The sequence below is a fragment of the Mustelus asterias genome, chromosome 29, assembly GCF_964213995.1.
Source record: "Mustelus asterias chromosome 29, sMusAst1.hap1.1, whole genome shotgun sequence".
NCBI classification, from domain to species: domain Eukaryota; kingdom Metazoa; phylum Chordata; class Chondrichthyes; order Carcharhiniformes; family Triakidae; genus Mustelus; species Mustelus asterias.
The window spans coordinates 10,194,666-10,208,499 of NC_135829.1; the positions used below are offsets into that span (position 1 = coordinate 10,194,666).

The 13,834-nt window shown below is 48.8% G+C and overlaps 1 non-coding gene across 1 annotated transcript; it reads right to left on the minus strand.

Annotated features, from left to right (window-relative positions):
* Nucleotides 1-356: 356 nt before the first annotated feature.
* On the minus strand, nt 357-439 carry trnas-aga (transfer RNA serine (anticodon AGA)). The gene has a single exon. It is a non-coding gene; the product is annotated as a tRNA-Ser (tRNA).
* Between the last annotated feature and the right edge of the window lie 13,395 nt (nt 440-13,834).

Here is a 13,834-nt window from a genome sequence, read left to right on the forward strand (position 1 = left end):
GCACGAATCCCACGAATCGGCCCACACGTGATTCTCCTGGCCCAACGCGCTAAAAAATTAGCATGTCGGAATGGGAGAATCGTCCCCTACATTCTGTACTCTCTCCTTTCCTTCTCCCTTGTGGAGTCCATGAACGGTATGCTTTGTCTGTACAGCGCGCAAGAAACAATACTTCTCACTGTATCCCAATACATGTGACAATAATAAATCAAATCGAATGGTCATAGAGGTTTACAGCATGGAAACAGGCCCTTCGGCCCAACTTGTCCGTGCCGCCTTTTTTTTTAAACCCTTAAGCTAGTCCCAATTGCCCACATTTGGCCCATATCCCTCTATAGAAACCTAACTGCGAAATACATAGTCAGCAGGATTTGAACCTGCGCGGGGAAACACCCAATGGATTTCTAGTCCATTGCCTTAACCACTTGGCCAGGACTACACGACTAAATCAAATCAAATCGGAGCCTTTGAATATTTTTAAGGCAGAGGTGGATAGATTCTTGGTAAGCAAGGAGTTATCGGGAGGGAAGATGGATGCAAATTTGAGCTAACTATCATATCAGCCAAGATCTTATTAAATGGTAGATCAAGCTCGAGAGGTTGAAAGACCTACTCCTCTTTGTACAGTCAAATGTTTAAAATGCAATGGACATATAACAAACTTTGATATGGGTGGCATGGTGGCACAGTGGGTTAGCACGGCTGCCTCACAGCGCCTGGGACCCGGGTTCAATTCCCGGCTTGGGTCACTGTCTGTGCGGAGTCTGCGCGTTCTCCCCGTGTCTGCCTGGGTTTGCTCCGGTTTCCTCCCACAGTCCAAAGATGTGCGGGTTAGGTGGATTGGCCGTGCTAAATTGCCCCTTAGTGTCAGGGGGATGAGCAGGACAAATATGTGGGGTTACGGGGAATAGGGCTTGGGTGGGATCGTGGGTCGGTGCGGGCTCAAGGGCCGAATGGCCTCCTTCTGTAGGATTCTATTCCATCTCTATCACTCTCTCCTTTATAATTCTCTGCCCCGCTAATAAAGAGTTTGCCAAATCAGTTGTAATTCCATCCAGAGTGTGTCCAAAAACTGCAAGCGGAAAACACAAGAGGTGAATGAACACAAGCGAACCTTGGTGTTGAATTGTAACCTTGTCTTGTCGGAGCTTTGATGTTCTACATTGCAGGGGTCGCAGTTGGAGCAATGCTTGCAGGTCAGGTCACCTCATTACGGAGCAGCAGAAGCCTGGGTGGGTGCACCACACACTCACTGTGATAATAGCAGATGAGGTGATACACACATGATGAAAGATGGAAAAACAGGCAAGCCATATGTTCAGTGACACAGGGGAGATTAAGGGGAACCGTGGATCTAAGAGATTTGCTGAAAATTAAGCGTTTGATGTGTAAGGAATGGAAAATCAGCATTCAGTACAGGAATAATGAGGGGGCACAAACACATTATTAGCAGCAGGAAAGGGGGGATTAGCAGAAATGTTTCCATGGGATGTGGGGGATCAGGGATACTGAAAGCTTTAGCTTGCGTCACTTTGGAAATCGAGCTGTGGAAGTGAGGGTTAATCACATGATTGGGGAAGAAAATAGGGTGGGGTTACGGGGATAGGGCCTGGGTGGGATTGTTGTCGGGGCAGACTCGATGGGCCGAATGTACTGCAGGCATTCTATGGTTCTATCATTCCATGAACTCCTGTATTGGTGTTACTGAGGAGCACACCATGGTAGGTGCTGTCAACTAGAGAGGAGAACTAGGTGTGGCGGGGGGGCGGGTGGGCGGGGGGGGGGGGGCGGTGGCAGGAGGGGGTCATGAGGCCAATCATTTTGGTACAAGATAAAGAAAAAAAATTGGATTGTGAATTTTTGGAATTCTCCACCAGGGAGGGGCCTGGATACTCAATTGTTGAATACATTGAAGATTGCCAGTAGAGAATTTTGGATGCTAAGGTATTGTAATGACTTCAATCAGGCCATTGAGGTTGGCCTATTGGAGTATGAACTCCCTGAGGGGGCGACACGGTGGCACAGTGGTTAGCACTGCTGCCTCACAGCGGTAGGGACCTGGGTTCGATTCCCGGCTTGGGTCACTGTCTCTGTGGAGTCTGCACATTCTCCCCGTGTCTGCATGGGTTTCCTCCGGGTGCTCCAGTTTCCTCCCACCGTCCAAAGACGTGCTGGTTAGGTGCGTTGGCCATGCTAAATTCTCCCTCAGTGTACCCGAACAGGCACCGGAGTGTGGCAACTAAGGGATTTTCACAATAACTTCATTGCAGTGTTAATGTAAGCCTACTTGTGACACTAATAAATAAACTTTACTTTAAAAATATTTTTCCCTGAATTAGGAGTCAATTGATGGGCCAATCAGGGAGTCTTTTCCGTGTATGTAACTGGGAGTGTCAGTTCCTCTGGCACTCCCGAAGGTAGACTGCTGACTGCGAGCACTTCATGTACTGGTGTTGGAATTATAAATAAAGGGATTCTGGTGAAGGGACTTCGGCCTCCGAAGACTTATTACAGGTATGGTGGCACAATGGTTAGCACTGCTGCCTCACAGCGCCAGGGACCCGGGTTCAATCCTGGCCTCGGGTCACTGTCTGTGCGGAGTTCGCACGTTCTTCCCATGTCTGCGTGGGTTTCCTCTGGGTGCTCCGGTTTCCTTCCACAGTCCAAAGATGTCCAGGTTAGGTGGATTGGCCATGCTAAATTATGTGTTAGTGTCAGGGGGACCAGCAGGGTAAATGCATGGGGTTAAGGGGATAGGGCCTGGGTGGGATTGTGGTCGGTGCAGGCTCGATGGGCTGAATGGCCTCCTTCTGCACTGTAGGCATTCTATGATTCTATGAGGGGATCTGGTGGGAAAGTGGATTTGAGGTCAAAGGTTAGCCATGTTCCACCGGTATTCACGGTGGAAAGGGATCTGGGTGGTTGTACTGCTGGTTTGCGGTGGACAGAAAGGATCGAGCATGTGGACATAAAGAAAGAGGATGTGTTGGAACTATTGAATGGCATCAAGGTTGGTAAGTCGCCGGGACCGGATGGGATGTACCCCAGGTTACTGTGGGAGGCGAGGGAGGAGATTGCGGAGCCTTTGGCGATGATCTTTGCATCGTTGATGGAGACGGGAGAGGTTCCGGAGGATTGGAGGATTGCAGATGTGGTCCCTATATTCAAGAAAGGGAACAGGGACAGCTCGGGAAATTACCGACCGGTGAGTCTAACCTCAGTGGTTGGTAAGTTGATGGAGAGGATCCTGAGAGACAGGATTTATGATCATCTAGAGAAGTTTAGTATGATCAAAAGTAGTCAGCACGGCTTTGTCAAGGGCAGGTCGTGCCTTACGAGTCTGGTTGAGTTCTTTGAAAATGTGACCAAACACATTGACGAAGGAAGAGCGGTGGATGTGGTCTATATGGACTTCAGCAAGGCGTTCGATAAGGTCCCCCATGCAAGACTTCTTGAGAAAGTGAGAGGGCATGGGATCCAAGGGGCTGTTGCCTTGTGGATCCAGAACTGGCTTGCCTGCAGAAGGCAGAGAGTGGCTGTGGAGGGGTCTTTCTCTGCATGGAGGTCAGTGACCAGTGGAGTGCCCCAGGGATCTGTTCTGGGACCCTTGCTGTTTGTCATTTTCATAAATGACCTGGATGAGGAAGTGGAGGGATGGGTTGGTAAGTTTGCTGACGACGCCAAGGTAGGTGGTGTTGTGGATAGTTTGGAGGGATGTCAGAAGTTGCAGCGAGACATAGATAGAATGCAAGACTGGGCGGAGAAGTGGCAGATGGACTTCAACCCGGATAAGTGTATAGTGATCCATTTTGGCAGATCCAATGGGATGAAGCAGCAGTATAATATGAAGGGTACCATTCTTAGCAGTGTAGAGGATCAGAAGGACCTTGGGGTCCGGGTCCATAGGACTCTTAAATCGGCCTCGCAGGTGGAGGATGCGGTCAAGAAGGCGTACGGCGTACTAGCCTTCATTAATCGAGGGATTGAGTTTAGGAGTCGGGAGATAATGCTGCAGCTTTATAGGACCCTGGTTAGACCCCACTTGGAGTACTGCGCGCAGTTCTGGTCACCTCATTACAGGAAAGATGTTGAAGCCATTGAAAGGGTGCAGAGGAGATTTACAAGGATGTTGCCTGGATTGGGGGGCATGCCTTATGAGGATAGGTTGAGGGAGCTTGGTCTCTTCTCCCTGGAGAGACGAAGGATGAGAGGTGACCTGATAGAGGTTTACAAGATGTTGAGAGGTCTGGATAGGGTAGACTCTCAGAGGCTATTTCCAAGGGCTGAAATGGTTGCTACGAGAGGACTCAGGTTTAAGGTGCTAGGGGGTAGGTACAGAGGAGATGTCAGGGGTAAGTTTTTCACTCAGAGGGTGGTGGGTGAGTGGAATCGGCTGACGTCGGTGGTGGTGGAGGCAAACTCGTTGGGGTCTTTTAAGAGACTTCTGGATGAGTACATGGGATTTAATGGGATTGAGGGCTATAGATAGGCCTAGAGGTGGGGATATGGTCGGCGCAACTTGTGGGCCGAAGGGCCTGTTTGTGCTGTGGCTTTCTATGTTCTATGTTCTATGTTCTAATGAGTGCTGCGCGGTGGCACAGTGGTGAGCACTGCTGCCTCACAGCGCCAGGGGCCCGGGTTCAATTCCTGGCTCGGGTCACTGTCTGTGTGGAGTTTGCACGTTCTCACCGTGTCTGCGTGAGTTTCCTCCGGGTGCTCCTGTTTCCTCCCACAGTCCAAAGATGAGCGTGTTAGGTGGATTGGCCGTGCTAAATTGCCCCTTCGTGTCAGGGGGATTGGCAGGGTGAATATGTGGGGTTATGGGGAAAAGGATTGTGGTCAGTGTAGACTCAATGGGCTGAATGGCCTCCTTCTGCATTGTAGGGATTCTATGATGAGTGGCAGAGCAGGCTTGTTGGGCCTACTCCTATTCTGAATGTTCTTAGGTATCGACTCAACGTGTTCCCCTGAAAGATAATGCCTCCAGCAATGAAACTGTCAGTCAGAGTAGCATCATTAAAACCATCCCTGGCCAAAGAAAGGGTTTTACCATTGATGGAAAAATGCACTGATAGAGAGTCCCATGGCAATGGAAAGAATGACCAAACAATGGTCTCTCTAGCAACGGGCATTGACGAAGCATTGGATCGAGGTCAGAGTCATCCAACAGATAGAAAGAGAAATTGAATTGACTTTTCTAAACAGCCATGGTCAAGGAAATTATGAGGTGACCTAACAAAGTCAGGAGACCATTTTAGCTTCCTGAGTTCTTGCATGAAAGGAACATGGACTGATGAAATATATCCTGTTGACAGGCCGGTGGTTTGGCGATGCGACTAAGATGATCGTAGAAGCTCGTGCTTGAAGTTTTCAGCTAGGACTCGGTCTATGTTGAATGTCATAGGCTACACACCCTTTTTAGTTACCAGCTTGGTATGGGGCTCCTGCTCGGCCCAAGACTGCAAGAAACGACAACAGGTCGTGAATGTAGCCCAATCCATCACGCAAACCAGCCTCCCATCCATTGGCTCTGTCTACACTTCCCATTGCCTCGGCAAAGCAGGCAGCATAATTAAGGACCCCACGCACCCCAGACATTCTCTCTTCCGCCTTCTTCCATCAGGAAAAAGATACAAAAGTCTGAGGTCACGTACCAACTGACTCAAGAACAGCTTCTTCCCTGCTGCTGTCAGACTTTTGAATGGACTCACCTTGCACTAAGTTGATCTTTCTCTACACCCTAGCTATGACTGTAACATTACATGCTGCGCTCTCTCCTTTCCTTCTCTATGAATGGTATGCTTTGTCTGTATAGCGTGCAAGAAACAATACTTTTCACTGTATACTAATGAATGTCACAATAATAAATCAAATCAAATAAAAAACCTTCTGTTGATGTTTTGTTTACACTTCAGTCCCATGCTCCAGATCTATGGACACCTGATGCGGAGGGGGGAGCAGGGAAGGCGGAGGACCTCGTCGTGATCCTGCTCCTGAGCCTGGCTAAATTTGCCATCAACGGGTCCAGGCAGTGAGCAACCCATGGGGTGGGGTCATCCGACCCGACTCTCTGCCCCTCTACTGCGGCTATATTCGCGGCCGGGTGTCGCTGGAGAGGGAGAATACGGAGTCCGAGGGCACTGTTGAGGCCTTCCATGCCCGCTGGGCACCGCAGGGGCTGGAGTGCATTATCAACCCCTTTAATCACATTTTAGTTTGATGTTTTAAGTTTCCTTTCTACTTTGCCTTTTGTTTCGGGCAGTTCCCTTCTTTTTGGGGCCTGCCCCTTTTGATTTGTCCCTCAGTTAATTTAATTTGGCTGTGTTGTTTTGCCAAAAAGATTAACAGAATGTTTATTTGTCCTTCAGTTGATTTGATTTAGAACAAAGAACAAAGGACATTACAGCACAGGAACAGGCCCTTCGGCCCTCCAAGTATGCACCGATCATGATGTCTGCCTAAACTAAAACCGTATGCACTTACAGAGTCCGTATCCTTCCATTCCCGTCCTACTCATGTATTCATCTAGTTGCCCCTTAAATGCCGCTATCGTACCCGCTCCCACCCCCTCCCCGGGCAGCGCGTTCCAGACATTCACCACCCTCTATGTAAAAAAACTTGCCTCGCACATCTCCTCTAAACTTTTCCCCACGCACCTTAAACCCATGTCCCCGAGTACTTGACTTTTCTACCCTAGGAGAGAGCATCTGACGATCCACTCTGTCCATGCCACTCATAATCTTGTAAACCTTTAGTTTATCTTAGAAACCCCCACAGTGCAGAAGGAGGCCATTTGGCCCATTGAGTCTGCACCAACCACAATCCCACCCAGGCCCTATTCCCGTAACCCCACACATTTACCCTGCGACACCCCCTGGCACTAGGGTCAATTTAGCACAGCCAATCCACCTAACCTGCACATCTTTGGACTGTGGGAGGAAACCCACGCAGACACAGGGAGAATGTGCAGACTCCACACAGACAGTGACCTGAGGCCGGAATTGAACACGGGCCCTTTGCGCTGTGAGGCAGCAGTGCTAACCGTTATGCCACCGTGCTGCTTTAATTTAATTGTTTTACCAAAAATATTGACTCTGTCGTGGGCCCACGCTTGCCCAGGAGGATATGGAGATGCTGGCGTTGGATTGGGGTGGGCACAGTAAGAAGCCTCACAACACCAGGTTAAATTCCAACAGGTTTATTTGGTAGCACGAGCTTTCAGAGCGCTGCTCCTTCATCACTCACCTGATGAAGGAGCAGCGCTCCGAAAGCTCATGCTACCAAATAAACCTGTTGGACTTTAACCTGGTGTTGTGAGACTTCTGACTGTGTCTAAGAGGAGGTAGCGGGTTCAAAGTCTCACTGCAACGCATGAGCGTGGCTGATCATTCTGACTCTGCAAGGCAGCAGGGAAGGTGTGCGACACTGTCAGAGGTGCCCTAACGCAGATCCAAATTCTTCCTTTTATGCCAGCGTTTTCAAACTTTTCCCTCAACAAATTGGGAATAACGGGAAATTAATATGCCCAAGCTGTTAATTAGTCAACGTAATGATAGGCAGCATAAGCTTCGTACAATTATATTAGAGCTTAATTGATTTTGTGGTTCTGGTTAAAATGTTTTACATTTGTCCAAGAGCACCTTGCGTTAATTATGATTAAATGAGTGTGTCTGGTGTTACAAGTTTAAAATTGAAAACAGGCTGGGTTTCGATGGAATTGCGGCGGTTTCTGCATCTTAATTTTGTCTAACTTGTGGAGGAAAGGGTTCCCCCCATCGATATCCACAAGGTTTTTATATTTGTTCACAGGAGCGTGAGAATTGAACCCAAAACTCCAGATTGAAAGTGGACGGGTTTGGTATGGTGAAGCAGCTGGGATTGGAAGCGGAATTTCGGGGAAATGGAATAAGGAAAGTGGAACTCAAGAAAAAGATCCGAAAATAAAGTCAGGATTAAAACTGAAAGAAATGGCAGTTAGTTTGTAAGATATAGGAGCAGAATTAGGCCATTCGGCCCATTGAGTCCACTCCGCCATTCAATCATGGCTGATATGTTCCTCATCCCCATTTTCCTGACTGATGCGCGATTAAATCACTCGGGAGGCTAGATTGTACCCGGGAAATAAAGGCTTTTATTACTAACAAGAATGGAGCACACTATATACAATACAATCCCAGACTAAAGGGTCTCCAGGCAGTGCAGTGACCTTTATACTTCCCCAGGTAGGCGGAGCCAACTGGAGTGTACCACAGAACAATATCAACAGGTAGAACAGCCCAACCTTAACCCCAACAGTGACAACAGTAACATATCTACAAACACCCATAGTGCTGACCATCCATGGCTCAGCACTCATAGTGGTAACCAACTATGGTTCACCACACTGACTTCTCCCCATAACCCTTCAACCCCATTACCAATTAAAAATCTGTCTAACTCCTCCTTAAATTTACTCACTGTCCCAGCATCCACCGCACTTTGGGGCAGCGAATTCCACAGGTTCACAACCCTTTGGGAGAAGCAGTTTCTCCTCAACTCTGTTTTAAATTTGCTGCCCCTTATCCTCAGACTGTGACCTCTCGTTCTAGAATGCCCCACAAGAGGAAGCATCCGCTCCACGTCTACTTTATCCGTATCTTTTATCATCTTGTATACCTCAATTTGATCTCCCCTCATTCTTCTAAATTCCAGAGAGTATAGGCCTAAACTGTTCAATCTCTCTTCATACGACAAACCCCTCATCTCTGGAATCAATCTAGTGAACCTCCTCTGAACTGCCTCCACTGCATCTTTCCTCAAATAAGGGGACCAAAACTGTGCACAATACTCTGCCAATGCTCAGAATGGTTAGAGCACAGAAGGAGGCCATTCGACCCGTCATGTCTGAGCCAGCTCTCCAAATGATTAATTAATCTAGTGCCATTCTATGGCCTTCTCCCCTGAAAGCCTGCTCATTCTTCCTTTTCAGATAGAAATCCAATTCCCCCCTGAAGGCCTCGATTGAACCTCCCTCCACCACACTCTTGGGCAGCGCATTCCCGATCCCAAATTTGTATATTAATATACAGTGAAAAGTATTGCTTCTTGCACGCTATACAGACAAAGCATACCGTTCATAGAGAAGGAAAGGAGAGAGTGCAGAATGTAGTGTTACAGTCATAACTAGGGTGTAGAGAAAGATCAACTTAATGCGAGGTAGGTCCATTCAAAAATCTGACAGCAGCAGGGAAGAAGCTGTTCTTGAGTTGGTTGGTACGTGACCTCAGACTTTGTATCTTTTTCCCGACAGACGAAGGTGGAAGAGAGAATGTCCGGGGTGCGTGGGGTCCTTAATTATGCTGGCTGCTTTTCCGAGGCAGCGGGAAGTGTAGACAGAGTCAATGGATTGGAGGCTGGTTTGAGTGATGGACTGGGCTTCGTTCACGACCTTTTGTAGTTTCTTGTGGTCTTGGTCAAAGCAGGAGCCATACCAAGCTGTGATACATCCAGAAAGGATACTTTCTATGGTGCATCTGTAAAAATTGGTAAAAAGTTACTTGCTGCGTGGAAAAATTTCTCTTGGTGTCTCCACTGCTACTTTTGCCCCTCCTTCTCAATCCTTCACCAATTGCCTCTATCTAATATACTGGCGGCACGGTGGCACAGTGGTTAGCACTGCTGCCTCACAGCGCCAGGAGCCTGGGTTCGATTCCTGGCTTGGGTCACTGTCTGTATGGAGTCTGCACATTCTCCCCGTGTCTGCGTGGGTTTCCTCCGGGTGCTCCAGTTTCCTCCCACAATTCAAAAGCCGTGCTGGTTAAGTGCAGTGACCATGTTGGAGATGATCGTACACAGGGGAGCGACCAGGTCAAAGAGCTGCTTTCAACAATCATGGAATCATAGAATCTCTACAGTGCAGAAAGAGGCCATTCAGCCCATCGAGCCTGCACCGATAACAATCCCACCCATGCCCTATCCCCGTAACCTCATGTATTCACCCTGCTAATCCCCCTGACACGAAGGGACAATTCAGCATAGCCAATCCATTTAACCCACACTTCTTGGGACTCTAAGGGGAAATTTAGCATGGCCAATCCACCTAACCTACACACCTTTGTACACTAAGGGGCAATTTAGCATGGCCAATCCACCTAACCTACACATCTTTGGTCACTAAGGGACAATTTAGCATGGCCAATCCACCTAACCTACACATCTTTGGATGCTAAGGGGCAATTTAGCATGGCCAATCCACCTAACCTGCACATCTTGGGACACTAAGGGGCAATTTAGCATGGCCAATCCACCTAACCTGCACATCTTTGGACACTAAGGGGCAATTTAGCATGGTCAATCCACCTAACCTACACATCTTTGGACACTAAGGAGTAATTTAGCATGGCCAATCCACCTAACCCGCACATCTTTGGAGTGTGGGAAGAAACCGGAGCACCCGGAGAAAACCCACGCAGACACAAGGAGAACGTGCAAACTCGCACAGACAGTGACCCAAGCTGGGAATTGAACCCGGGTCCCTGGCGCTGTGAGGCAGCAGTGCTAACCACTGGGCCACCGTGCTGCCCTAAAGTGGAGGGGGAACATTTTTAAGGTGCCATCGCTCTCTTTTAAAGCTCCAGCTGGAGTCACACAGCACACAACACTACTCGGCCATTCGGCATTGCTGACTGCTTGGCGGAGCTACCCAATTAGTCCCAGTCCCCTTACTCTTTGCCCTTAGCTCTGCAAATCCATAATACCACCTCCATGTGGGAAGGACAATGCCCTCAAGCTGTGAAGCAGGTGGAATATTTATGGGAGCCAAATCAATGAAGTGTTGAATAGAAAATCTTTTCCATCAAAATCCACTTATTCTGCTTTCAGTTTCCAATGATGCCATTTGCTTTGTGTTTTTCTTCATATTGACGTTCGCAAGTTCCTCTATTGGATCACATTCTCACACTGTCGCACACCGAGGGATAGCCAGGGTCGAGCTGTCCCCCTCTGTGCTTGCATTTTGCTCAGGACAGATTATAAAGATGATACTTTTCCTTCAGGTTATCTTGCCAACAGGCTTGGTAACAGGATCCTCGAAGGACGACTTGATGTGTAACCGCATCTAAAACACTAACGCGCACTCGGATGGCACTGTTGGCACAGTGCTGCCTCACAGCGCCAGGGACCCGGGTTCGATTCCCGGCTTGGGTCGCTGTCTGTGTGGAATCTGCACGTTCTCCCCGTGTCTGCGTGGGTTTCCTCCGGGTGCTCCGGTTTCTTCCCGCGCGCTTGTTAGGTGCATTGGCTGTGCTAAATTCTCCCTCAATATACCCGGACAGGCAATTAGCATGGCCAATCCTCCTAACCTACACATCTTGGGACACGGAGGCGTAATTTAGCATGGCCAATCCCCATAACCTACACATCTTTGGACAATAAAGGGCAATTTAGCATGGCCAATCCCCATAACCTGCACATCTTTGGAGTGTGGGAGGAAACCGGAGCACCCGGAGGAAACCCACGCAGACACTAGGGGATTTTCACAGTAACTTCACTGCAGCGTCAATGCAAGCCTGCTCATGACACTAAGGGCCCGATTTCACCATCAAGTTGCGCCCGTTTTCGGGCGGGAAAGCTTGGTAAAGCAGGGCGTGGGGTGAGTAGCGCAATCCGCACCCGCCTCCATGTCTGTTCCCCCTTTACCAAGGCCCAAAAATGGCCTTTGCATGCAATGCATTTGCATGCATTTAAATTGACTTAATGGGCTGCACACCCAACCTTACCGGCACTTCCCCCTTTACCACCGCGTTCGCCCGTCCAGATTCGGCGTGAAACAGACATGCTTTTACAAAAGTCCAATTCGGGCGCTCCAGTTAGTGAGGAGGTAAGTGCCGAGCGTCCGATGGCTCTCTGTTTGAGATCGGTTGGGGAGGCGGGTAGGAAGGGGGGAAGGGGAAGTCCACTGTCACTCTGTCTGAGATCAGTGGGGGGGGGGGGGGGAAGGGGGGGAGGGGCCCACGATCGTTCTGAGCGGCGGAGGAGGTGGGAGGACAAGGGGGTCAGTAATGTTTGGGGGAGGGTGGAGCAATCTCTGTGGGGGCCGGGGGGAGGGGGGGGGGCGGGGCGGGGGGCGGTTTAGGGGAGCCACATCCTATCATTTTTTTTTCTGCGCATGTGCAGTTGGAGGCGCCGATCGGAGCTGCAGGATTTCGGGCGTGTAAATCCCCGCCCGCAAGATTCTGCAGCGTGATTCGGAATCGCTGATATTTTTCCAGGCACAGTGAGTATGGGGGCGCCTGAGAACGGATTTAAAAGTCGCATCTGAAACACTCCCAGTTTCAAGTCCGCCCAGCACTTAGAAGCAAAATGCTAAAACAGGGCCCTAATATTTCAACTTAAACCTAACATTGCCAAGGTTAATGCTGTGTGTGTTGATTTGCAAAGAAAGGACCCCTCAGTGCCAAGTGACTGAGAAGAATCCATCAGAATTGATTTGGTTTTATGTTTAAACTGAGTTGATTGTCCTGGAGCTGCTGTGGAACCTTTATGATAACCCCCCCATTTAATCCATTTTTGAAATCAATGTTAACAGATTTGTGGCAGCGCTTTAGGATCCTGTCATCGGTGTATAAAAAGACTCAGGAATGTGAGCATACCTCAGGGAGATCATTATTGTAACTGAGGAACTGTAATGAGCCTCGCTCAGTTCCATCTATGGATTATTTGTTTATCATCTCCGGAGCTATCCCGGAAGGATTCCCACAATCCACGGGGAGCACGGCCTTCGTTCCGACGGTTAGCCTCCACTCCATCGATGCACCCAAAATTAAATGGGACGAAGGTATCACGTTGTACAAAGCATTGGACCCCAGATTTAATCCCACGTACCGATCTTGGATGGGAGGAGTGTTCATAGAATCACTGCAGAAGGGGGCCATTCGGCCCATCGGGTCTGCACCGACCACAATCCCACCCAGGCCCTGTCCCCATAACCCCATGTATTCACCCTACTAGTCCCCCTGACACTAAGTGGCAATTTAGCACGGCCAATCCACCCAACCCGCACATCCAACCAACTCAAGAACAGCTTCTTCCCTGCTGCCATCAAGCTTTTGAATGGACCTACCTCCCATTAAGTTGATCTTTCTCTACACCCTAGCTATGACTGTAACACTACATTCTGCACTCTCTCATTTCCTTCTCTATGAACGGTATGCTTTGTCTGTATAGCATGCAAGAAACAATACTTTTCACTGTATACTTATGCATGTGACAATAACTAAATCAAATCAAATCAAATCTTTGGGCCTGCCATCTATTGAATGATCTTTCTCTACACTCTAGCTATAATAGGAAATAATAGGAAACAAAGCATGGCAGAGGAACTGAATAGTTACTTTGCATCAGTCTTCATGGTGGAAGACACCAGTGGGATGCCAGAGTTCCAGGAGAGTCAGGGGGCACAGGTGAGTGTAGTGGCCATCACTAAGGAGAAGGTTCTAGGGAAACTGAAAGGTCTGAAGGTGGGTAAATCACCTGGACCGGATGGACTACACCCCAGGGTTCTAAAAGAGATAGCTGAGGAAATTGTGGAGGCATTGGTGGTGATCTTTCAGGAATCACTGGAGGCAGGGAAGGTCCCAGAGGACTGGAAAGTAGATATTCTAACACTGCTGTTTAAGATGGGAGGGAGGCAGCAGACAGGAAATTATAGGCCGGTTAGCCTGACTTCGGTCATTGGCAAGATTTTAGAGTCCATTATTAAAGATGAGATCGCAGAGTACTTGGAAGTGCATGATAAAGTAGGACTGAGTCAGCACGGCTACGTCAAGGCGAGGTCATGTCTGACAAATCTGTTAGA